Below are 26,371 nucleotides of genomic sequence, written 5' to 3'. Positions count from 1 at the left end.
TGCAGGACACTGAGACTCAGTGGCTTTTGACAGCAGGCTCTTAGTCCCTCGCTGCCATCGCAGTGTCAGATCTGTCAGGTGAGCAGGAGTCCTCTGCAGGAGAGCTTGGCCTTAGGGACTGTTGCTCTCAGAGAGGTGAAAGAAAAGCAGCAGCTGGGCCTCTCAGTCATGCAGCGAGGCTTTGGTTACAGAAGATAATTTTATCTTCCTGAACATTCCCATCCCATTGTATGTGCACAATGTATATGAAAGAGCTCCGGTCTTTCAGATCATTCTCGTGCATTTTCTGCTGTGCTTGTCGTGCTTGTAATCCAAGAACTGTTTTGCAGAAGCATTTGGTATTGGAATATACGCCTCTTAAATATTTGATTCTTGACTCCATCTTGTATTGAAGCTGATTGTTCAGGAACCACTCCTCTGCTCGTGGAAGTCACCGTTACAGCAGTGTTCTGTTCTGGAGCGTGGGCCAATTTCTGCGGGAATGCCACAGCAGAAATGAATAGTGCAGTAAATGCAGTCAAAACACTCCAGGCTGAAATACTGAGCTACAGTAGATCGTAAATGCTTCTGTTACTTGGCTTCTTTGTATCTAAATTGGGACTGTTCGTGCCTCTTATTTCCTTTATTTTTCCTTTCCTTGCATGTCCTGTTTATCCTTCAGATGAATATATGAAGTACATGAACTGTGCACATGCATGTTCAGACAGATAATGACATGGATATGCCTAGTGTGTGGGGCAGAGAATATAAACAAATACATTTCACTAAATTACTGCGGGGTTCACATGGATAGAATTGGCCAAATTTTGCCAGTCTTGTGCATACTGGGTTTTTTTTCCTGTTACAGAAACAGTAATACAGTTATTGCTAGTGAGTAAAAGAAGCAAAATCACAGCAAGTGTAACTCACGTTCTGTATGAGAGGTGCATTAGTCTGGTACAGTCAGAGTATGTAAATATGAGATCTAAAGGAGGATTGTGGAATGAGTGTTTCTTTCAATTTGCTGGCTGGTCATATTGCTTGTTAGAGCTAAAAAGGGTTCCAAAAAGTGGCTTTTTGCTAACAATGTCTCCTGCCTCCTGATTTATTATAGCAGCTCACTAAGTTTTTATCGTGGAGCGCTGAATGCTTGGCTTTGTAGTGGCCTCTGGAATCAGCCACAAATCAAGCATTTGGCAGATGGATTTTTCTTAATTGGACCCACATTTCTCCTACAAAATTTGTGATGGAGAAAATTTCTGGGTTGGACATGGAGCACAGGGAGCAGAGCCAGAGAAGGGAGAGAAGGTTGTTCTGCTGCAGTTGTTAATTATTGGTGGGGATGCATTGCTGATTGTTTTCTTGTGGTGGCAAAGGTGATTTTATACCAGCACTGAGAGGGCAGGGCCACAGTATCACTGTGTGGGACAAATGCCTTCAGATTGTCATGATTTGGTGGGAAATGGTAATGTAATCCCTGAACTGATCATTGCTGGGGATGCTTTTCCTCAGTGCACCTAGAATCCATTTAATGCTAAGGGACTCTGGATTACCAACATTTGTGATTATTTTGCAAGGTTGTTTTTTTGGGTTTTTTTATAATTCCAGGAGATAACGTTCCATTTAAGCTTTTATTGGCGCTACAAAAGCCTGAGCATATGGCTGATTGTTAAATGAGCCTCAGCCTTGGAAGGGGTACAGCCCTGCATTAATAACAGCAGTAACTTGCACTACTGAGACTTCCTCTTTAAACTCCTTTTTGTTTTTAGCCCATCCAAAATTTTTGTTTCTAACCCCCAGAGGGAAGAGGAATTGTACAAGTCATGTACTGCAGCACATTTAATTCCTACTGTGGTGTCCATGCTGTCTGTTGTAGAGGGGCTTTCCACATGCACAAAACTTACTTTGGTGCATCAGGAACTGATGAACGTCTGTGCTCCTGCAGCAAACTCAGTTTGGGAGTTCTTGGGGATCTAATTACCATTTGTTTATTCCCAACAAACCTGATATGCCAAATATTTTTAGGCATGATGAAATTGGTTAAGTTTTATGAGAATCTGGTGAGTGCTGCATGGCGAAGGATGAAGAAGTTGCTCTATTTCCTCTGGAATTGGAAAGAGGAATGACCCATCCTGCAGAAGTAGGACACTGGCAGACCCCAGAATGCATGGAGGGCTTTCAGATCTGTGTGAACAAGTGCTGGAGAGCTGCTTCCTCTTCTGGCTCCTGCTTAAATGGCATTACCCAGGGAAGCTGTCTGAGTAGGAAAACCTACACCAGTGGGGATCCCCTGAAGGGCAGCCCTGACACCACACTACGGACAGCCGGGCTCTAAGGAAGATACTGTGAGGAAACACCGTGCAGTTTGTGCAGGGAACCATCCAGCCCCATCAGCAGTGACTGAAATGCAGAATAAAACATCTTGCACAGCCAGGAGCATCCAGCAGGACCCACGTCACTTGTGCCAGGGGTGATGCCTGTCCCCACTGTCCTCACATCAGAGAACAGATTTCAGCAGAAAACCAAGATTCAAGGACAGTCTCAGAATTCAGACTGGCCTCGTGTAGTACCTGCATTTATACCAAGGCTGCTTTGTCCTGGAATATGCAAATCAGCCTTTTAATGGGGTTCCTTTGCAAAATATTTCTTGAACCAGAAAGTTAATTACTGATCTCTAATTAATGGCTGTGTTAAGAGGCTGGAGTAAAATCAGAGAGAGCTGCTTTGAAGGAGAGATGCAGGAAGAAATTATCATTTCTTTCCATCAACTGTGATGTTCCTCATCTTCTTCTTGTGGTATTAGGAAGTTTAGACATTTTAAAAAGGAGAATGTTGTTAATGGAAAGAGGGCATTTTGAAAGGGTTTCTTTGGGAGGCATTGAAAGAAACAAAAATCATAATTTAATAACTCCAAGAGGGACAGAGATGGATTGAAAGCAACGTGGGGCCTTTCAGCTTCTCCCAAGGCAGCAGCAAGGTCTCAACTGTTCCTCTTGTTAATTTGGCTTTTGCAGATACCTGTGAACTTGTATCAGAGGCTGCCTCAGGTAAATGTGTTCCCCGTTCTCAAAGGAATACAGAGACACTTCCCTTTATCCTACACATTCAAACCAACTTCCTAATTGAATGGGGGGTCATGCCTAATACCTGTCACTACTGACTAAATGAACTCCTGGTAATTCTTCAAGTCATAATAAATGCCAAGGGAAGGGCTAAGAGGCTGGAGTGATTTTCATAGAATCATAGAATCATGGCAGAATTTTCCCAGCCTTTTTCCCAGTTCTGCACTCACTGGTTCCTGACAGCCCTGTGCCCCACGGGGTGCAGCCGGTGCATTGACTCAACTCAGAGTCACGGAGCAAAATTAGAAAATCCTTCCTGCTTCGGCATATGCGGCTCTGCTGGGATAATTGGCTTCATGCATCTTACAATTAGCTTGCAAAAATATGTTTTGCATCCCTGACCTTTTCTCTATACGCAAGGCCATTGTTTCCCTGTCCTGCTTAATTACAAAATAGAGCGTTGTGTGAGGAGAGAGATGACATCGCTGGATCGTCGGCTCTAATTTGACGAGACATCGTAATGGGGAGTTTTCATACTGAGGGCACTGAATTAGTGTAGCGTGAAGGCACATTTCTCCAAACCTACTAAATAAGGAGAAGTTAATTTTCTGCTCTATCTTTTTGACGTTTGTAATCAAAGCATTGTATTCCAGCTGCAGATGGTTAGCGTGTGAGGGATGTTTGGGAAATGCCGACAATCGCGAGGCATTGTCTCCGTGGCCAAGGATCAGGTTGATTAATGGATACAAGGATGCTTGCTTTCATTTTGCTGCTCTCCCAGTCTGAATACACATTATTGACTTGTGTGGCCATTGCCTGGCAGCTGGGATGTGGTGGTGCAGCAGTGCACACCTCAAGGGGACAAGCAGAGAGCTCCACTCGTGTCCCTCGAGCACAGACTGAGCCAGGGTGACAGTTCCGCTGCGTTGTGGCCCATGGTGTCTTGAAACTCTTCAGGTCGAAGACAGGAACTGCTACTCCTTGCATCAATGTTTTGTTTCCAAACAGACCATTTATTCTGACTTGGCCCCGGTGAGGTTTTCATGTGCATGAATTTCAGTGCAATTACATTAGCATTACTCTTCATGTCAATAACCTCAAAGGAAAAACAGAGAAAGAAAATGCCATCGCTGCAGCTTTTCTACCAGAGGATGCTTTCTGCTCCTTCTAGACTCTTCTCTTTTTAAATATCATCTCTTTACAATAGATACTGAGATACTTCTATCCCAGGCTTAAACACCCCCCTGCCGTGGGCAGGGACACCTCCCACAGCCCTGAGCAGCCTGGTCTGTGGAAGAGGGGTGGAATGAGATGAGCTTTAAGGTCACTTCCAACCCAAACCAGTCTGGGATTCTGGGATTCTGGCTCACGGGGAAAACTGCTCCTTATGAAACCATTGAGTGTACACTGAGAGGAGCAGTCCTGCTTTACCCAGCCCATTGCCTCCTGCCCATGTGTTCCACTTCCCCTCACACGATCTTGGGAAGGTCAGCAAGTGGATTCAATGGGAAATGATTATTTAAGGGGTGATTTTCTGTTTGGTTGGGGCACCAAACCAACTCCAGTAGCTTCAGAGAAGCAGGGAGCTGGCAGAGCAGGGACTTTCCCTGTTTCTGGCACAGGCAGCTGCATTTAATGGGGTATAACTGTACTCTCCATTCCTGTCCCTCGTGCTGTGTGGGCCTGGGGGAAGGATGTCCAGTTGGCACCTGCCTCCAACTTCCCTCTTACATGGAATTTGCCATCTCCTAGGAGAGATCCATTGCATGTTGGTTCACACTTTGCTGTCCTCCTCTCATTTCTAGTGGCAATCAGTTTTAGCAATAAATGGTTTTCTCTCTTGGAAGGAAGGAAGGAAAGAAGGAAGGAATGTTTTTTAAAAACTTTTTTCAAACCAACTTCCACTCTGTTCTTTATTGAAACCTTGCAAAATCTCAATTGGAAAATCTGTGTGAGGGACAAAGAGTTGCAAGTGAACATGGAAGTGAGGTGGGGAAGGATTCCAAGCCTTTGTTCAGAGCTGGGACATGCTGATGTTTGACGTGTGTTCCTTGTTATCCCAGTTGTCATTGCAGTGCTCGGGTACTGAAATCCACTGATTGTAGCTGGAGGCAGCAGCTGGAGCTCACTGCTGGCTCTGACTTGTACAGAGCACTGGCTGTAATGATGTTCAGGACTTGTGAATTCCAAATAACTCTGTCAAGTTCATCCATCAGCTGGGAGGGAAGGAAAAACCAGACTGGGGAAAAAGATATGCTTCCTCTTTGCCATATTCTTTAATAAAACCTTAGGATATAGAGCCTCTGAAATGGTTATTAGCGAGAATTCAAGTAGTTTGTTCACCTATGGATATCTTATGATAGTGATATTATCACTGTGCTTATCTGGTTGGCAGTGCTTACAAGTCAAATTTTCAGTACAGCTACAGAATGTCTCACTTAGGTTCTGTTCCGCACAATTCAGGCCAGGTGTGATGAAAAAAAGCAAGAACTGATTTTAATTGAATTAAACCAATGCATTTTAGCTGGAATGAAAATGTAATTTGTTTAAAAATACTGAACTGATTTGAATTAAAGCCAGAAATATGAATTTAGCTTTAATCCACGTGTGTTACATAAGTAATTATATGAGAAAGCGCTGTGGCATGCCTTGTGATTGATAATGTGCAGGAGGGTGGCATACCCTCGTTCCAAATGATGGAAATGTAGTAGGAATTAGAAAGCCAGAGCTGTTCTATCAGGCTGTGCCCTTTGCTCACGTTTACAGATGTCTCTGGGATTAAGCTGGCCCTGTACCCTGCCTCCCCCACTCCAGGGGGGATTACCCACAACCCCATCCCAGCCCCCAGTGCCGCCTCTCCGGCAGAATCCCTGTGCAGAGCGGGCCTGCGGCAGGTCCCAAGCGATTTACATAACTCGGCTCTATGTACCTTGAATTATTAATATTTTGCTGTCCTGGCTGTGTGGGGAGATTTGTTCCATTAGGGATGTGTTTGTTGCTATATAGTAGCACTTTAGATGATGGGAATACATGGAGAGAGAGAGAGAAGGATTTATATGTTAAATTCTTTTGGTGAGAGCAGAGTTTTTACCAATGCCTGCCTTCTGAGGATTGCAATGAAAGGCTCAGGGCTGCTGTTGCTCATCTTGGAGTCTGGTGTTTATCCTCTGCCTGGCCGTAATCCTCCCGGGCACCAGGCAAGGCCAAGTGCCATCAGGATGTGAAGAGTTTTAATCATGGCATGGCAGTGTCCGTGATTTCCCTGGATCATGGCACCTCCTCACCTTCCCCAGTGCTCCCAGGGAAGGTGGCAGTGCATGTTGTTTGTGCAGGTCCGTGAGGGTGAGCACAGTGCTTCTACAACAAGGTGTAATTAGTGAGTGACACAGGGCCACGTGCAGGGGGTACCTTGGAGGGTGCTGGACACCCCGAGGCTCCGCCAGGCCCCGCTGGATGCTCCTGGTGCCTTTCCTGAACGGGATATTGCATCCGCAGAGGCTCTCTGCAGGAACCCTCTCCAGCTCCCCTGAATTAATTATTCACTGATCATCACTCAGACCTTATGGATTAGGGAGCGGGGAGCAGGGTTGGCAGGGGGTGGATGGAAGATGGAGCAATTTGGATTGCAATTAGTATTTCATTTCTTCCCTTGCTCCCTGTTTGCTTAAATTGGAGATTGCATGTTAGAACCAAGCAAGGCTTTACATCCCAGCAGTGGAAGTGGAAGTTCCCTATGCACCAGAAACCAGCAAATCCACTACAGGCCTTAAGCTTCCCAAAGGGATCAAACACTCAGTTTGAGAAGTTGAAATATCAGAGGAACATGTTCTGCTTAGAAAATGGTGTGAGGGAACAGCAGTGCTTGGTCTGCTGGAGAAGGGACTTCACCAGTCAAATCGTACTCTCACAAGAACAGCATTTAGATGTTGTCTCTCTCCATCCTGAGGGAATGGCATGAAGCTCTGCCAGGCAAGATTTAGGCTGGATTTCAGGAAAAGGTTCTTCTCCCAGAGGGTGGTGGGGCACTGACCAGGCTCCCCCAGGAATGGCCACGGCCCCAAGGCTGCCAGAGCTCCAGGAGCGTTTGGACAGCACTCTCAGGGACAGGATGGGATTGCTGGGGTGTCTGTGCAGGGCCAGGAGCTGGACTGGATGATCCTTGTGGGTCCCTTCCAGCTCAGGATATTCTGTGATTCTGTGAGCTCTTATCTCTTGTCTCCCCTTGCTACTCCTGGAGTGTGCTCCTTGCTAGGAATCCTCTCTGGGAGAAGGAAAACCCATCTGGGTGGGCAGCCCCACAGCCCCAACATCACCCCCAGCCACCGGGGCTGTTCCCCTCTCAGACAGTGTAATTGGGAGTTCAGTCATTACAACGCTGTTACCAAGAGTTGGAAACTCTGCTCCACCGGTGAGACTGTGTCTAATTTTGAAACCTCGAGGGGTTTTTTGATTATACCAGTAACCACAGTCTGGGTCACACTTTGCAATAATTATCCTGATGTCTGAGAGCTTGTTAGAACATCCCTGGAGGAAGGGGCCTGGTTGCATCAGAGGAGAATTTAGAGGTATATGCTGGCAAACCTTCAGCACTGGAGATTTATTTAAGTTAGTTCTTTTAATTGCTTTCCAGCATCCCAATTCTGTTATAAGCTCTCTGAGCCATCTAGGGAAGTGAGTGTAGCTCACATTAATCGCCTCAGTCCTTCTTCCTCTGACTAGTTACTCCCAGCTTCATTTACACGGGCATTTGAGCCCTACAGAGCAGGCAATAATTTTGATTCTGTTTAAACATGTTCTAACAGAAGATATAAGATAGGAAAATTCATCAGCTGACTGCCGCACTGGAGTCTTTTTTAACTCTCGTCTCTTAAGCATGGCTTACGATCTTTGTATAACCCTGCTGCCTCCTGAGTCTGTTGGCAGCTCTGTGATATGTATTCATAGAGCAATTCCAGTCCTTGAGTGAAGCCTGCAAGAAAAGGGCAAAGAATTATTTGTCTTTTTTTTCATTACCGCGGCCCTCTTGTACCTGCTCTGACACACACTTGAGAGAAGTTTGCCTTGATGCCTTTATATCTGAAGCTCTCTCTCTGTACCAGCCCAGACAGGGTGTCTCACCCTCATTAGATAAAGTCACCCATGTTGAGGTGAGGCTCTCCCTCACTTCATTAATCTCAGTCCCAACCTCTCACACAACAGCAGAGCCTCCACGCACCCTCCGTTACACACTGCGATAGCAGGGAGGGAGGAGCAGAGGGACTCCAGCACGTCCAAGGGGTGGCCAAGGAGCCAGGGCCAGCTCTCTGTTATTCCCTGACTTGAGAGCTTTGTTCTCTCTTCTGAACAGTAGAAAAAGTTTCATTGTCTTAAGAAATAACAGTAATCGTGTTTGACTGGTGTGAAGTTTTTGGTCTCAATTACATCTTGTATCAACGAGTTCCTCAGACAGACACTGTCTGATACATAATTTATAGCACTGACAGTTTTTCATCTATTAAACTCCATTATCTTTCATCTTTATTATCTATTCATTGGCCATTTTAGAAAAGACAGTAAATAGAAACAGGCAATTCATTCCTGATTTTACCATGCATTATTTGCTGATAATTTGTCCTGTCAAGTCTCCTTGTCTTTTCCAGCTAAAGACACTCCTCTTGAATTGTTTTCCATGGGTTTTATCACTTTGAGGCATTCCCTACTCAGTGTGTTTGCTCATGTACAGTATTATGTTGTTGGAAGAAACATCTTTTCTCCACCTGTTTGCCTTGGAAGCACTGGCAAGTCTGTTCTGGGCATCTGGGAGCAGCAGGGACAGGGGCTCCAGGGCCCCCACGGGGACAGGGGCTCCAGGGTTTCCTTTGGGACAGAGGCTCCAGGGCTCCCGTGCCCTCAGCCTAGGGAAAACCATGACCTGCTGCCGTTCCTCCAGCATCCCTTTCTATCCCTGAGACTCCTCATCCCTGCTCGTGTCAGGGGAACACATCCTTTTGTTAAAATGAGGGGATCTGGAGTCAGCGTTACGCAGAGGAACGAGATACAAAATAACAGAGCCAATAATGATGGGAATCCCCCCATGGAACGGGAGTGCAGCCTCTGGAACAGCAGCTGCAGCAAATACATCCAGGTTATCAGTGGCTGCTTTGTGCTGAGGAGGCTTAGGTGTAATGAGAGTTGCTGCATCCTGGGAACCTCGGCAATGAATAGTGACATTTTCCAATAACAACTTTAAGAAATGGGAAAAAAACATCCTGTGCATGAATGTGGCCCTGAAGGACAGCTCAGGGATCTCGTCTCTCTGCCTCAGAGCTGGACTCAGGTCACCAAGCTTCTTTCAGACAACCAAAAGTGACTCTTAATTGCTTCAGTCCTGTCTGAAAGCTCATCAATAATTTCCTGGGCTGGCTGTCCTGGCATTGGCATTCTGAAACACACGTTAGATTTGATTATTTTTTCAAATTAACATGCAAAGCATGACTTGACCTAAATAATTCCACCAGTCCAATTGTAAGTCTGAAGGTTTTGGAAGTATCAAGTTCCCTTAAATATTTAAGAGAGGGATTTTTACAAGAGTGTGTAGTGATAGAACAAGGGGAAATGGCTTCAAACTGACAAACCACAGGGCTAGATGGGATATTGGGAGGGAATCCTTCCCTGTGAGGGTCAGGAGGCCCTGGCACAGGTTGCCCCTGGATCCCTGGAAGTGTCCCAGGCCAGGTTGGACGGGGCTTGGAGCACCCTGGGATAGTGGAAGGTGTCCCTGCCCATGGCAGGGGTGGAACTGGATGGGCTTTAAGGTCCCTCCCAACCCAAACCAGTCTGGGATTCTGTGATAATTCACAGTCCCTCATTTCTCCCAGCCCATTATCCTACTTTGTTCCAAATCAGCCCATGGCATTCTTGGTCCTGCAGTAAGTGCCAGGCTGGAGCAGTGTCAGTGCTCCCAGAACAGGCTGTGCTGTATCGCCTGCATCTTGGCACTTTGATTTCCTGCCGTGTGATGTGCTGAAACCACAGCCCCTGTCACTGATAAGCTGAGAAAGCATCACTCAGCCCTGAGTAGTTTTGTGGACACTTTTCTTCCTCTGACACGTTTTTATTTCTATAAATGTCAGTGCATAAAGAGCACAGGATTAAATTTGATTTGTGCTCCTGGTGTTTGGTACATAAAGAACAACACTTGGGTGTCAGTACAATACATTGGAGAAAGTGACTCCTCCCAGCTGTGTTCAGCTCCAAAAATGAATTAACATAAAGAGATCTTCAAAACCCATTGGATACCTCTGGAGATTAAATAGTTTGAAACACTGGTTACAGCTATTCCTGATATCTGACCATTATTTACAACTATTTGTGAATCTTCAAAATTAGACTCATTTTGTCTCACCTGAACAGTCTACTGAGAAATCTTCTCTTTTTTTTTGCTGCTGTTGTTGTTGTTGTTGTTGTTGTTGTTGTTGAAAAATTATTTGGGTGACTAATGACCCAATTGAAAAAAAGTCATCAGATGCAGCAGTTTGTGATGATGACTGGGGATGGGCTGTTTTGTCCAGAGACTTTATCTACCATTTCCATCAAAAAGTGCACTGGGAAATGTTTTCTCTCAGTGCAGCCTCTCTGTGCAGCTGTTTGTTGTGCTGCTCCTGAGGTCACAGAGCTCCCACTTTGCTGTGTCAGGGCATCCAATTTATAGAAACCTCATCATGGACCAGTTTAAAGGTTCCACATGTCCCTGCCATGGTTGGCTTCATTTTGCATTAACTAGAAGTCCTCTGCTGGTAATTTTGGCCAGCAGTGGCCTGTTTTCCCGGAGCTCATCTTTGCACTGCCCTTTTCCGTGCTACAAGAGGTCACATTATTCCATGTCAATAAATTTGTAGAAAAAGTTTCGCTTTTTCTGTTATGGCCATGAGCTGCTGCTGAGCTGGAACAAGCTGGGAATGTCCTCAGTGCTAAACTGTGAGATTGCATAATTATGGCTTACACAACAGCACACACACAGGCAAACAAACCAGGGATTGCTATGTGGGATGGACTCGGGAAGCCTGTGTTGGACGGCTTTCAGCACTCGTGTTCCCTGCAAAAGGAGTTCCTGCTACTTAATTTAGTAACCATATATCTGATTTTCACTTTTCTGGGGAAGGTGGGTGGGTTTGCTCAGAGTTTGGGGAATTTTTGCTTTCCCGTTCTCCCTAGTGGCTTGGAAAGGCGGAGCCCACATAGTGCTTTCCATCGTGCCTGTCTCCATAAGGGAGTGGTTTTCCCCCACAACAATTGGCAATTACGGTTCTTATTTTAAATAACATGAAAACAAAGCAGGCTGCTCCCACCCTGGACTCTGCAGATGGGCAGAGTTCTGAATCCTGCTGGAGTAATCACTGTTACTAATTATAGAATTCGGGGAAGACGGCAGGGCCAGGCAGGCTGAGCTGGGCTGAGCTGGGCCAGGCTGGTCCTTCCAGCATGAGCTCCAAAGCAGCAAATCTCACTAATTTCTCTGTTGTGATTTCTGCTCTTTGCTTTGTCTCTGTTTCCCTCCCCTTTGCTGCCCTTGCACTTCCAGCACGGGAGTGTGTAGCAGCATCGTAGTAAGTGCTTGAATGGCTGGAAAATCCTTTCATGGCAAAGCTGTGATTGTTACTTATTTATTTTATTTTTGGTTAATACGACTGGAATACAAATGGGACTCTGGTGCCTAAGGGCCTTGCATTCTTCCAGTAATTCCTTATGACATGTGTCAAGCTCTGTTTTATTCAGGTGGGTGGTGTGATATTAAACAAGAAAGCAAGCTTGCATTTCTCTGCAGCTGTATTTATACGCACACTCCTGGCACAGAGCTGCTTATTAGGAGAATGTCATCTCCACACTGCCTGTACCTGGAACAGTCTGCAAATACCGTGTGGGCTTTAAGGGAAATCATCTTAAATCAATCAGGTCTCCCAACACCGGGGTGTCCTTCCTGCCTTATCCTTTGTCCAGGCAAAGGTGGGGCTGTGAGAGATGTTCCTTAAGCAATGCTGCAGCCGAAACAGTCATGTCTGAATGGAATATCGATTTTCTAATTGCTGTGCTGCTGTTAAATGAGTTGTTATGGGGGAGCAGGGGGAAAGCAAACTCAGATGCTTGGCTGGCTGGTTTTGCTTTGGCTCTGCTGAACACACCCAGGGTGTTAATGTGGGAAATTCAGCAAAGGGAGGAAGGTGGAATCCTTTTTTTGTGTGGCACGGACACGGAGAGGACAAATGAGACTCACCAGTGGGACAGGCTTATTCTCTCACAAAGCACAAAACAGCCCTTTGGCTTCAGACACTCGGGCTGCAGCCAGGGAGAGAACGAATTGCAAAGCGGAGGCATCTTATGCAATAGTCCCCGGGAGGTGGCTGCTGCTCTCCGTCATCCCGGGCTCTGCCTGAGCTCCTCGGGCTCTCCAGGGCAGAGCAGGATTGGCTGCTCCTCACACACACACAGGCACCACAGAAGGATTTTAGCTTCCCTGGTGCCTGTTTGCTGCTTATGGAAGTGGCCAGATGGACAGTCCCTGTGCAGCCATGGAGGGATGAGCTGCTGGGACAGGTCAGCCCTGTGGTCGTGGAATCTCCATGAAACCGTCCTTAGAAGGGACCACCTGGGGAAGAAAGGGACATCCCTGGGAAAGGGACAGACGTGGGAGAGAAGGGAACTGGACCTCTCTGGCTTTTTTTTTAAAGCCTTTAGTCAGGTATTTTGGAAAGTGAAGTCCCTGTAGTGAAATCATTATCACAAAGCATCTTCCTGAGACAGTAGAAATAGCTATCAGCCACATCTAACCAATAAATAATACTTCTTAATATAGTTTCAGAAAAAGCAGCGTATGTTTATGTGTTCAAACACATCCTCTTAGGAGAAAAATAGCTTCTTTATTTTTCTGAAGATTAAAATGCCAAATCAACTAATTACTTTTCTTTGAAAACCTCTACCACATAAAACACACACTCTCTCAGTGAACTAAATTGATTTATATTCCACCATTAATTCTTTATAGCCCATAATTTGCAGAACAACAAAGCTGGTTGGAAAATGTGCCCTGTTAAGGGACAAACAGCTTTCTGAATAAGATGGAAATATGTTGGCATGGAAAAGAAACGTGGGTGCAGCTGAGGCTGGGGTGGCCCAGGGGCTGTGCTGGGGCACAGCCATGGTCTCGAGGCAGCCCTGGGAGAGCCTCCCGAGCTGCTGTGCAAAATCCCTGCAAACTGAGAAGGGGATCAGCCTGGCTGAAGTCATGGGGAGAGGAAGCTCCATGTCCACCCAGCTGGGACAGTCAGTGTTCTCCATGTAAACATCTTTTCCCAAGCTTTTGGATGCTCTCCTGGTGTTCTGCACTTCAAGTCCATGTATATAATTTAATTAGGTGCCGTGACCTTTCCCTTTGGGTGGTGTTTCTATTGGCTTAAGAATATCTGAAATTTCTCCTAATGTCTCCACTGGTCTCATCTGCATTACCCACGGAAGATTTTATTTTTTATTACTGGGACAGTCTAAAAAACTGGAAATAAAATTACGTTTGGGTTCTTCCAGTAAATACGTCAGTGACTGGAATCGAGATCTTGGTAATGAAATTGGAATTTGTCTGTTGCTGTTTTGGGGTAGTAATAAGATGACAATAGAATAATCCAGGTACAAAACTGCTGGGGTTTGGGGAATGAATGAGATGTTACATCAAGGGGCGTCTGCCAGGAGGGCTTGGATTGAGTACATGGATTGGAAGTGGAATTAGAGGCTGAGAGGGGCTCACATTTGAGTGCTGCTTCTCCCTTCCCCTGGATTTCAGGTGGGATCACAGGCTGCCTGCAAGGCTCGGGGCACTGCATGTTTTGTATGGAAACCTTCTGTTTGTTCCCTGAGATGGGAATCTGTCAGACACTGAATAAATGCAGGCAGAGTTGGCAGGGAGGTGTTACAGCACAGGAAACAGAAACGCAGTCTTAAACAAATTAAAAAGATGGTAATTAACCAAATGAATTTCATCCTGGAGATAATCAGACGAATATATTTAGAAGGAAAATAATCCCAATTCTCAGAAAACAGTAATTAAAATATACTCATTTTTGGGAATGGTTAACAAGCTAAATTGGAGGCAGCAAAGTAGGCTTGGGCCCTGGTGGATGCTCCTTGGGACGGCGTCTGACGAGGCCCTGATGTGTGATCTAAACATAGCCCCGATAGCATCGGATTCGGAGCTTGGGAAACGCCTCTGGCTGGATAAGGATAAGTTCTCGAGATGCTGAAGGGAGCGTGCAGCACAGGCAGTGCTGTTATCTGGGTCGCTGACAGATAACAGAGGATGGATTTCATAACCATGCATTTCAGAGGTGTCAACAGGGGGGAGGTGAAAGAATTTAGGGTGGATAATTGACAGGTAAACACGAGAAAAGGTGGGAAGATGCAGGCATCCAGGTGTCAGGAATTCACCTGCCTGCACCCATGTGTCAGTTGGAGCAGGCTGCCTGGAGAAGCAGGGAGAGCTCCCCATCCCTGAGCCTGCCCAGAGGATGTGCTGGAGGAGTCAAGCACCCAACAGGTCTCTTCTGCTTCCCAGTGGCACCAGAGGATCCCATCTGGGTCTGAGAGCCGGGAGGTTTATGAGGGAGTGGGAGGGCTGGGGGAGGAGGGGAAGGATGTCTGGGTGCCTCTTGTGGGGATGTCCTGGGGACAGGGTTTGTTCTCTGGGGATCTTGGTGCTTTCCTCTGGGGTCTCTCTGTCAGCTCAGCTGCTGCCTTTCACTACCCGAGGTGGGCGTTGTACCCACAAAATATTGACTCGTTCCAGTGCGTTGAAAGCTACAAAGTTTGGGGAATTTTTGGCCTTTCCCATAGCTGGATCTATTGAAGAGGAAGTGGTTGGATAGAGCACAGAACTAGAAAAATAATGTGTTCATTTCCCAGAGTAAAATCTGTTATTTTCAGGGTTTAGTCCATGAAACAGTGTCAAAACCTCATTGGGAAACTTGTCTCTTTTGAGTTGGGGTGGGCAGATGCACATGCTCTCCTCTACCAAATATGGATAAATACTGTTTTTCTAGGAAACACCCAGCTGATCTGATCATAGTGATTGTGATTTGACATCTGTGTGCACACACAATAATTACATTGATCTAATTTATTACTGAAACTGCCAGTAGGTGAATCGATGGTTGATGAGAGGCAGAGTGTTTGGGTATTCATTTCATTTTCTTATTAAAATGCCTGCAGAGAGGACAGATCATGCTGGGATCTCTGGGAAACAGACCTTTCCAGGATTCTGCAGTTTCTACCTGTCCAGTAAATGGACTGAGGGTGAAGAATGCCCTTGAAATGAGCTCCATCCCCACAGGAGCCTGGCATGGACATTCCAAAGGGCGTCTGTGGGAAGGCGATTCTGCTGCACCCAGTGTCTCAGATGGACTCAGCCCTGTGAAATAAACTGTTAAATGAGCTGCTCCTAGGACTATTAATGAACCTGAGATCCTTAAATTGCATATTAGGGGGTTTCTGTTGCATTAAGCCTTCTGCACATCACAATGCTTTTAACTAGAATTTATCTGCATGCAAGAAAAGGGCTAAAAACTGAATTAGAAAGAAAATATCAATAGCAATCCCATAAATTAGCATGCAGATTTATAATCTCTAATAATGGCTAGTCTTTCGAAGAGTTTATATATTTTTTTGCCCTCACCCAAACTTTAAATGTTTCATTTCAAATTTACATTTTTGGTCTTAGACCATCTAAATTGACCTCTTTGCTTAACAGCTCATCTGTTTAGGGGCTTTACTGTAGCCTGGGTTCTTGTCTAAAACAGAATTAGTGATGCCGAGGAACTGACTGTGGGGGTTGAAGATAGTACTGGTGGTGGGAAATTAGCGTGAGAGCTTGGAAAAGTGGGCTGGGAATGACCCCAAGGATACCTGTAAGCAACAAAACCATGCTTCCCATTCTCAGTCCAGCCCTCCAAGCTGTCTGTCAGTCAGAAAAGTCTGAATACCAAACAGCTTAAAAGTAACATTTAATGAATAGCTATTCTGTGCTCTTGAAATAAATAAATAGCCCCATTTTCCATCTATATTTGCAGTGCATTGCCCCTCACAACCTCTTGTTAGAGAAAGACTCTTTTAGGCTGATATGTTTTCCTTCCCCAGCTAATTATGCTCGGTTGAAGTGGGTGCTCCGGATTCAAAAGTGACTGTCATTTAGGAAGTCGGAGTTGGGAGAGATACAGAGTTTCATGGAACCCTCTGTGACCTTGGAATGTAGCAGACATTTTTCTTATTTTATTTTTTTTAAAGTTTGACTTCTTCAAAAGAAGACCTTGAGCCCTGCTCAGATTGAGCCAGCTCTATCTTGCAGTCATTAATGATTCAGTGGCACCTTTTAAGTTCACGTTAGGAAATTCGGATTTTTCAATTTAGTCAAGCTGTGTCTCTTTTTCAAGTACTATGCTGCTCAGTTTTGAAGGTCTTCCAGGATTTCCAGTGGCTTCTTGCAGAGCAAGAGCCAGAGTGTGTTGTTTTAATCTAAAACCTCAGGGCTGTGTGTGTTCCATGGCTGAGCTGTCTACAAAGGTAAAAATGTCACATAGGCTAAGGAGGATCCCCCAGGTGAGCAGTGTATTTCTGCCATGCTGCTGGAGTCCTTTCTGAGCGTGGCTTGGTTAATTATCTCTTATTTATTTATTTCTGTGTTTGGGATTGGACCAGAAGCAGAAGTGTCTTCTCTCCAAGGGCTCGTAGCTTTTAAATATTGAAGGTTGAACCTCCTCATTGTGCTGAGCTAAACTGAGTGAACTTTGAAATCTGCTTCAAGGTCTGAACTTGGTTAAGTGGCCCTTTCTCTATTTAGTCTTAAGAGGAGTAAAACTCTAAGCCTCTGAGTGGATTCATAGTCACACTTTAATTAATCATATTTTTACAGCATGCTGCCAGCAACTGTCAGGAGGAAGGAGATGCCTCTAATCCAAATTCACAACAACAACAAAATAAATGCACTAGAAATGTCCCTAGCCAATAAACTGCCTCATCCTCCAAGAAGTAATACTTCCCACAGCCCAAGCGCAGGAAAACTGATGGGAAGCAGATTTCTTCCACCCTCAGTCCCAATGAGACCAGGCCCATTAGCGAAGCAGGAGCGAGTGCCAGGCAAACCTGTCTCTGTGACACTGCAAAGCTGCTGTTCCCCAGAGCCCAACCCCTTAGACTTTTCCTTTCGTGCCTGCCACTGCTGTTGGCCTCTCAGTGTGCTCCAAAACATTGGAGATAGGTTTTTTCTCCCTCTTTTCCTTTTTTTTTTTTCATTTATTATTTATTAATGACACCCAGAGGACACGGCAGTGGTGGGTTGTGTTGTGGTGGCTGCAGCAAAACTCTGGGCTTGGGCTGAGGTACTGGAGAGGGAATCAGTGCGGGAACTCCAGTGCCCCTGATCCCTCGCAGCTGGGAGCTCTTCCCAGGGAGCAGCCCCTGGTATTCCAGTGAGGGACAGTCCCCCTGGATGACACAAGGCAGCTGCTGGCACAATCCAGCTCTGTCTGTGCCCTCTGCAGCCCGTTCCTGTCCCTCGGAGCCAGTGGCAGCTTTGGCACAGCTGCAGGAGGGGCAGGTTTGAAGCATTAATTCCCCAGGGACCCAAGCAGTGCTGTCATGGCTCAGCTGCAGCCAAGGGCCTTTGAAACTTTGATTTTGGGGCTGTATCTGAGAGATTAATCATAGTCACAGCAGACACAAAAGTCTTTATGGGCTGCCACAAGCTGTGACTCACCAAACTGAACATCCAGGTTGTTTGCAGCCTTCAAACACATTGGTTCAGAGAGATTCCCTCCTGGAATACTGTTCTTGGCTCCAGACACAGCACAGGGTCACTTGCCCTGTGCAGCTCTTCCAGAACCTCCTCTGATTCACCCTATGCTAATAACATCCCCCACTTTCATAGAATTATTATGTAACTTTGACTGCGTTTTCACTAGTTAAAAGACAGGACTTTATTTCTTTCCTTCCTTCTGTTTTTCCCCTTTTTGTGTAATGAAACTGTAGAAAAAGTCTTGAAATGGTGTCATTGAGTAGGTAGAGATAGAAAAAGCTTCCTGTGTTTACAGTTAAAATAGCAAAAACAGTATTTTAAGACTTTTCACCCAGTTTTGGAGATGAACATTCAAATCTCTGTCATAGTGAAATATGCATAGAGATTTTTTAAACTTTTGGTTACTATTATCATTGTTTCTTTCATCTTTGCTGGGGTGTGGTAACAGCAGTGTTACACTCAAGCCTGCTATGTGTTTTCTCACACAGAGAATGATTTTCTTCTGTGAATGGAACATAAGTTCTGGTTAACCCAGAGAGAACAGTAGGCTGAAAGACAAAACCGGTGCCATTCCCGGTGGGAATGTTTGTGCCATGCAGGGAATTGTGGGGCAGTGGGGGTGTCCCATGGGGCTGGGCTGTGCCAGTCCCAAGCCTCACCTGCCTGTGGGGCAGCGCTCCTGTGGGGGCTGGGCCTGGCAGTGGAGACACATCTCCAGAGCCTTTGGTGCCTGGGGTGCCAGGACTCGGGGCAGGGCAGAGGGGCAGCTGCTCCAAAGAGTTCCTGGTATTTTTTCAGTGCTCCAGGCAGGAGGATTCTCCCCTCTTGCCACCCAGAAAATGGTATTTGATCTGATCCAGTTGCCCCCATTTGCCTTCTCCTGTGAAGTTCTAGTTTAGTGAGTTCAGAAACATCAGTACATTGTAAATTAATTTCAAGTGCAATTTGAAAGCAGGGCCTTGACTATCAGGTGCATGGATACATGAAAAATCCATGTGGCCTTTAGAGTATTTCCTTGCCTTTAAGTTAACTTTGACTTGTATAAAAGTAAAGATTTTCTGTGTGTTTTATTTTTGAGTTGAGGGTGGATTTAATTTGGGGGGTTTTAAATCCTTTAAGCCATTTGCCAGTGTCAGTTATGTTTTTTAATCAGTCTCCTTGTCTGAGGACTTCTTCCCATCTGATTTCCAGTGCTGGCAGTGTCAGCTCCTGTTAGAAATATGAAGCCTGGCACGTCTCACATTCCCTTGAACAGTTTTAGCTTAAAAGTATTGAGGAATGCTGCATCCTAGTGCTGGAGGGGACTGCTGGGAGCAGACCAGATGCTTTTTAAAATTTTCCCTCCCTAGGTTTGTCCAGAGCAGATAAACTCCCTCTGTGCAGAGGGCAGAGTGTGGCCACAGATGCAGAGAATCTGCCTGTTGGGCTGAGGGGCTGGGACAGAGGGGGCAGAGTGGGCTCTGAGCCCTGCCTGGGGCTTGTGCTGACTCCACACCCCATAATTCCCGTTCTCCTGCCTTTCCAGGGATTTGCCTGCTTGTTTCCTCAGAGCTGCTGGAGCATATTCCCACCGTAGGTCAGGGTGTTCTTTATTGAGTTGTGTAAAAGAGTTGGACAGGTAATAACAAAAATTTGGCCAGGGTGCATCACACTGGTGGTACTCAGGCAGTGCTGCTGGAGCTGCACCACTTCCCCCCTTCATTTTCTTCTGTAGTTTTCTCCCAGTCAGTTGTCTCCACTCCCATCCAGATGTAATTTTCTTTACACTTTTACCTGAGGCCAGAAAATGGAAACCCCCCATTCTTCCTAGCATAAGTGAAACTTTGCAGTCCTTCACCATGGAAACCAAATTAGTTCCTAGTGTTTAACTTGCCTCAAAGTCCAGATGCTCTGTTTGCCTGTGATTTTTTGGGAAAGCTACAGCCTTATGTCTCTCTCCATTGTGGCCAAGGCAGAGGGAGGCTGGCAGCATGGAGGGTGACCAAGCAGCCAGAAACACTGCTGTGAGGGGTGACCCGGGGCTGTGGCACAGTCAGCAGTGTGTATATATAGATACAGATAGATTTATCATCGGGTTATTGATCCTGCTCTGTGCACAGAAGCTCCTCACAGCACACCAAGACAATCTTACCTTGCCCACAGGAAGATCACAACAGGGAAAAGCTCCCTGACAGTGCTTTTGATCATTAGTTTCCTTGGGGTCTCTAATGCCATTTTAGCCAGGCCGGTGGGTGACACCGCAGGTAACCAGCCCCATACATCCTGGCGTCTGTCCCGGGCCAGGGCAGGTTGGCTGCAGCTCATCTCAGCATCCTGTGTTCTGAGGGCACCACGAGGAGAGGGGCTGGTTCCCTCCTGTCTGCCTGCCCAGCACGGTGTGCTCCACCTCGCTGCCTCCTGCCTGCTTAACAAATTGCGCTAATTGTCCGGCCAAAGCCCCTGGGAACCGGGATACGCCTGCGCAGGGGAAAACTGCAGCCGCCATCTGTGTGTCTGTGTTCCCCCCTGCTCCAAGGAGCTGTCAGTGGAGTCTGCTCTGAATAATTCAGGCTCTGAGCTGCAATTTGTAAGATAAAGGCAAATAGAAAGTGCCCGTGGCTGTCTGCAGTGGCAGTAACTCTTCCTCCCGAGGTTCGATATCCTGCCAGTGCCTTCAGGAGTGAGCCGGGCAGGAGCCCCCGAGCCCAGCTCCTGTGGTGCTGTCCCTGTGATCACCGGCACACAAATGCTCCTGCTGGCACCTCAGTCCTGCTTCTGTGTCTGTCCAAGTCCAGGGCTTTCCCCCGTTGCTTCCCTCCCATGGTCCGTGGCATTCCAGTGGTGAACTCCTGCAGGAAACAGCTGCAGGAATGTGGAAATGTGGCAGAATGGAGCTGAACTTATTTTAGCTTCTCTCTGTGAAATTTTTTAACTTCCCTGCTTTGACAAACTTGCATTCAGTGCTGTGTAACCAAACCAGCCCGACACAAGAGCAGACAGAGGGAACGAAGATCTGGTGACTTCACAGTCAGGGCTGAGGGACTGCAGTGCCCAGTCTACCCCACCACGTCTTTTCCTTTATTTGAATCCATGGATACCTGTCACAATATTTCTCTGAGCAGTATTTCACTTCATTAGGTTGCATTGTTAACTGTGAAAGTCCTGTCAGTTTTTATCTATTGTTTCCTGCCAAGTGTTTGAAACAATCGGAGGTAAATTATACAGCTCTTTCCTTAAGCAGCCACATGGCAGTTTACTGAGGGGCATTCAGTGGCACAGGATTAAAAGAGATAAGTTACAAGATAAGGAAGGGGTTGAGGGTTTGCATCAGCAAAGGGTTGGTGCCTCACTGCTTTACACCTGCTCTCCCCGGGAACACCTCTTGCTTGGGGTCTTGCTGCTTCTTGCTGCCCCTTTCCCTCCCTCCACCCTGGCCCTGCACGAAACACACGTCCCTGCAGAATCCTGGAATCACAGAATGCTTTGGGTTGGAAGGAACCTTAAAGCCCATCCAGTGCCACCCCCTGCCATGGGCGGGGACACCTTCCACTATCCCAGGCTGCTCCAGGCCCCATCCAGCCTGGCCTGGAACACCTGTGGAGTGTTTTTTCAGTGTTGTTACCTTGCTGTGCGTTGTAGACCCAAGTACTGTGCAATGTTAGTCTGTTCCTAGGGTAAAGTGATGAGGCAGAAAGAGTCTTCAAGGCTGCTGAGCCATTCCCATCAGGATCAGCAATTTTCTGTGGGGAGACAGAGATTCATTCCTCATCTCAAGGAGGGCGGTGAGGAAGCTGTTAGCCTCGATTCCCTCATGTGCTTCTCTTCAGGAAGACATTAAGCTGTGCCTAAGTGTTTTGCTAAATAGAAGAGACCTTATTGCAGGAAACTTTAAAGGCACATTTTACAGCTTAAATCTACCTCTGAATGAGCCTTGCTGACAGAAATAAAGGGAATAACAGACTGATGCATGCAGAGTTGTCTCATGATTTTTAAAACATAAGGTCATCATTTACAAACTTGGCTCCTTCAAGTTAGGGATTCAAATGCTTATGTAGGTACATAAATAAGTGGCCTAGTTTTCTGGGATGCTGAATCCATTAAAATCAATGGAAATTTTGCATCTCTGAATAAAATGTCACTTATTTTGCTAGCTAATTTTAGGTACCCAAATACAGAAACTTTGATCTAAAAGAAAAAGATTTTTTAAAAAGCTGCTGAATTTTTGCTATGCTTCTGCAACACCAAGCTGCTGTGTTGGTGTTCCAATTCCTCCTTGAGGCCTGGCCTTCGGGGGAATTCAAAGGAAATCTGGACTGAGTCCTGCATGAAGAATTCACCTGGAATCACCTCGGTGTAGAAGAAGGAACATCTTCACCTGTGGAGTGTGCAGTGTACCCTGCCCACTCCATTCACAGCCTGGGCCGAGGGCACAGGGAGAGGATCCAGCAAAACAACAAGTCAAAGCCTGCTGTAACAATCTCTCCATGGGATCAGGAATTCCTGTAAAGGCATTTTTGGTGTGTCACGTTGGTCAGGCCAGATATGATCTCGGTGCATTGTCCCTGCAAAGAAGTTGCCAGGTTGTGACTTGTTTTCCTGTTGGATCTGATCAGTGCTGGAAAGGTCAGTGTGGTAGCAGTAAAATGAAGTGAGAGATCTGTCACATGCTTTGGGCTTGAGTTTTATAGCACTGAATATAAAAAATGAGAGGGGAGAGTGTCCTTTTGTCCTGTGAGGGCACTGATTTTCGTTGCCTGCTATTGCTGTGCACAGGAGCTGCAGAACATTAAGTCTGAAATTCTACATCGAGGACTTTCCTACTAATGAATTCTGTCTCCTGAAAGTGAGAGCTCGTCTCTTTAGCATTTGTACCTCGCACTTGATCCACAGGTTTGTGCTGCTGTCCTGATCATGTCACAGATATCCCTTCTTATGTCTCTCCAGCTTCCCAGCTTAACCAGCATCACATTCAGGTTGCTTTTCCCCTTCCCTTTCCAGCCTCAGCGTATTTTCCACAGTGTATATCCTATCCTGAGCTCCTCAGTAGCATTCAGTCCTCTCCTGTATCATTCTTTTCCTTCCCTCACTTTGGGTTTCATGTCATCTTTGTGCCTTTTTGTCTGACAATATCTGTGTTTGGCAACTGGAGCATGTTCCTCCCACTCACAGCACTCTCCATTTGCCAAGCCCCTGATCCTGGTCCAGTTCCTCCCTGAAGCTGTGGCTGCCCCATCCTTGGAAGTGTTCAAGGCCAGGTTGGACAGGGCTCGGAGCAACCCGGAATAGTGGAAGGTGTCCCTTCCACCCCAAATCATTCTGTGATTCCGTGATTCTGTGAAAAACCATTCCTCCCTCTAGACCTGATCTCCACATCCCCCATCCTGAGCAGTTTTGTTCCTTTCCACATCACCTGATTCCCAGTTAAATCCAGCAGTTGTGCCTTCTCCTGCTTGCAAAACACCCTCAGTGAAGAGTAAAGGCCATTAACACCGTGTCACAATGTGCCCCCTGCTCCTCTGATGTCAGCAGGAAAACTTCTCAGCTAATTCATAATTTACTATGTACTTCCAGATTAAGAAAGAACCTAGAATGGCTTACGTACACAAAATATTCAACGGCCAGAGGGACCATGAAAAAGAAAAAAGTATTCATTTCAATACATTTATTTTCCAAGAGAACAAAAAAAACTTCTTTTTTTTTAAACTGGGTCAACGCTACATCTGCAGCACTCAGCCGTTTTCCATACGACACGATCACCCACTCTGTTTATCTTTAGGCAATATGCTCTTGCAAACTGCCAATTAATTGCATATTTGGTGCCTGCTCTCTCCCAGCATCCTGGATAAACACGGCAAGGCAATCACGGGGAGCTGCTCTTGGCTGCCAGGGGAAGGAAATCTGTCATTGTCTCAGCCTTGTTATCTGCAACCAAGGCAGACTTTTAGCAGCGTTCTGCTTGTAAACACCCTCTTTAGACACCTTCTGATTTCCAGAGATGGCTCGTCAGCCACTCTGCCGTGCTACCTGCAGCTTCTTAAATCATTGCTTTCCAAAATGTTCGATGCAGATTGTCCTTGGTAAAAGGGCCATCAATGCCAGTAAAATGTGGTGAGAGAGTCCTTAAAATGAAGAGATAAAGCTGAATCCAAGTAAATGTAAGAGACAGAAAAGGGGAGAAGGGGGTGTGGAAACTCTGCTCTGCTCTGAGGGTTCTTCCCAGGGATTTTGTTGGGATTGCTGTTTGGGAGGTTTGGGGAACAGATCTGGTTGTGATGTGGCCTTTTCAGAAAGGTCCAGTCTGTTGGTGTTGGCTCTGGTCCTTGTCCTCCACTCTAAGTTGGAAGTATCTCCTACTTTGTACAAGAGTTGTTTAAATCTATGTCCAGAGAAAATGAGACACCCTAGGAAATCATCTCCATGCCATGCAGGGTTTTCTGGCTGGCCATATTCTTCCTTTCTGTCTAGTGGGAGGTGTCCCTGCCCATGGCAGGGGAGATGGAGATGGATGATCTTTAAGGTCCCTTCCAACCCAAAACGTTCTGACTCTAATTTCTGTCCCTACTGAAATCCCAAGAGAAGGCTCTGGAGAGCTGATCCTTCCTTGGGTTGGGATGGGCACCAACAGATCTTCACTCTTTATTTCTATCACGTTCTAAAGCTGAGTGACTTCAAAAGAGGCTGACTCTACAGTAGCTGCAGAAGAACTGGGACAAAATCTTCTCCTGAGGCAATCCTCAAGAGGATTTAAACTGCCATCTTGACATTGAGTTATTGTAAATTAACTGTTGCTTCCAGGCAAGGAATGATGAATGGTCTGAAATGAAGAGATAAGCCTGCGTGTGGATACATTCTCCCAGGCTCTTGTGGACCTTCCGTGTTATGAGCAGCTGGAATAATTCCTAAAACAGGGAATATTTGATGCTGGGTCAATTCCTATTTTGATGTGCTCATGTACATGGAGGATAAATGAGAATAATTACTTTGAACCAGTGTAATTAGAAGAAAAACAAGCTCCTTGTGTCTTAGAACAATACAAACACGTATTTGGGGTTTGTTTGTTTGTTTGTTTAGCTGAACTCTTTTACCAGTCTTACCTTACACTGTCCATGTTTTTATTGTGCCATTTAGTATTTACCTACCAGTGGTGCCCTAAGGCCGAGAGTTAAGGTGAGCCCTGAGTGCCAGGCTGACAGTAGAGCCAATCCACCCTTGGTGTGAGCAAGGAGGCGATCCCAGGAAGTGGGAGGCTTGCAGTTATCCCATCACAGCTGCTTTGGGGTCAGATCCTGCTCCTGCTAAGTCAGAGGGAACACCACCAATGGACTTAGGTTGGCATCTGGCCTGCAGACACCAAACACATTTCATCACAGGGATTGCAAACCTGTTCTGTCCTTGCCTCTCAGGTGTGGATGAGGCAGGGTTTCCGGTGTGAGAACACCTGAGTTCAGGTACAAAGTGGTTCCGAGCGAAGGCAGTGCGTGCCCGCGTGTCCCGCGAGCCAGCTGAGCAAAGGCCCCAGGGAGATTAGCGGGATGGTGTTTGCTTTGGGGCGATAGTGAAGTACATTATTGGGATTATTCACAAGTCTCTGGTGAGCTGTTGGCATAAGGTTGGGCCCTGAGCAGAGACGCAGGAGAGAACAGAACGCCTTTGGAATTCCACCCTTCCACTTGCTTCTGTCAATAAAAATGTGTCCTGAGGAGCAGCAAGTCCTTGCTCAGGGCTCTCCTGGAGCACTGGTTCATGGCAGATGCTCTGGGTTCCCTTTCTTGTTCACTTAGGGAATGGTGCAAACAGCTGAGATGGATAATCTGGCCATCCCCCACTGTTTGTGGCCATCACCAGAGCAGCAAATCTAAACATCTGCCATCAGAAATGAGTGAGAACCTCTGCCTCGGGGAGGATGTGTGTCAGGAGAGGGGGAGTCGTAAGGGGTTGTGGGAAATTAAACAAAATATTCAGGGTTATTTTCTTTTTATTTCTGTCATACCCCAGAACTTTCTCATTGGCTAGCTGAAGTGAAATCTTTTGGATTGAGCCTGTTTACTAGGTCACTGTGGATTATTGTAATATTGGAATACAGTAGAGATGAGATCCATATGTTCCTGTCAGGGACTAGAGTTTATTATCGCACTGGGGATGGCTAATAATAAAAGTTTAGATTTCAAGCAGATTTGAGGAAAATGTGCTTTAATTCCTGTCTGTCTGGTTTGTGGACAAACTCCCATACGCCTGGACTTCTTCGCAATTTAAAATGTGACTTGTAAATACCAATAGAAGGAGGCTGCGAGCTAAGATGACAGCAGTTATAGTTTGAGCTTTAAAGATTAACTGCCTTCAGGAAGTAATAAAGAGCAGAGCTGGCCGATCCTGATGCAGTTGCTTATGGAAAGATGTTGACACTGCACTGACAGGCTTTGGGAGCAGCGCCGTGTCTCAGGGAGGGATCAGGAATGTGCACTCCTCTGGCACAACCAGCATCCCTTCTCCCATCCTTGCTCCCATCCCTTTTCCCATCCCTCCTCTCATCCCTCCTCCCATCCCT

At 46.2% G+C, this 26,371-nt stretch overlaps 1 protein-coding gene across 3 annotated transcripts in view; it reads left to right on the top strand.

Annotated features, from left to right (window-relative positions):
• The window catches only part of DAB2IP (DAB2 interacting protein), a 163,434-nt gene that overhangs the window by 66,592 nt on the left and 70,471 nt on the right, over nt 1-26,371 (top strand). The window lies entirely within an intron of this gene.

Source organism: Coloeus monedula (assembly GCF_965178545.1).
Source record: "Coloeus monedula genome assembly, chromosome: 21".
NCBI classification, from domain to species: Eukaryota; Metazoa; Chordata; class Aves; order Passeriformes; family Corvidae; genus Coloeus; species Coloeus monedula.
The sequence above is the reverse complement of the archived record's forward strand: the minus strand, read 5'-3'. Positions and strand labels throughout refer to the sequence as shown.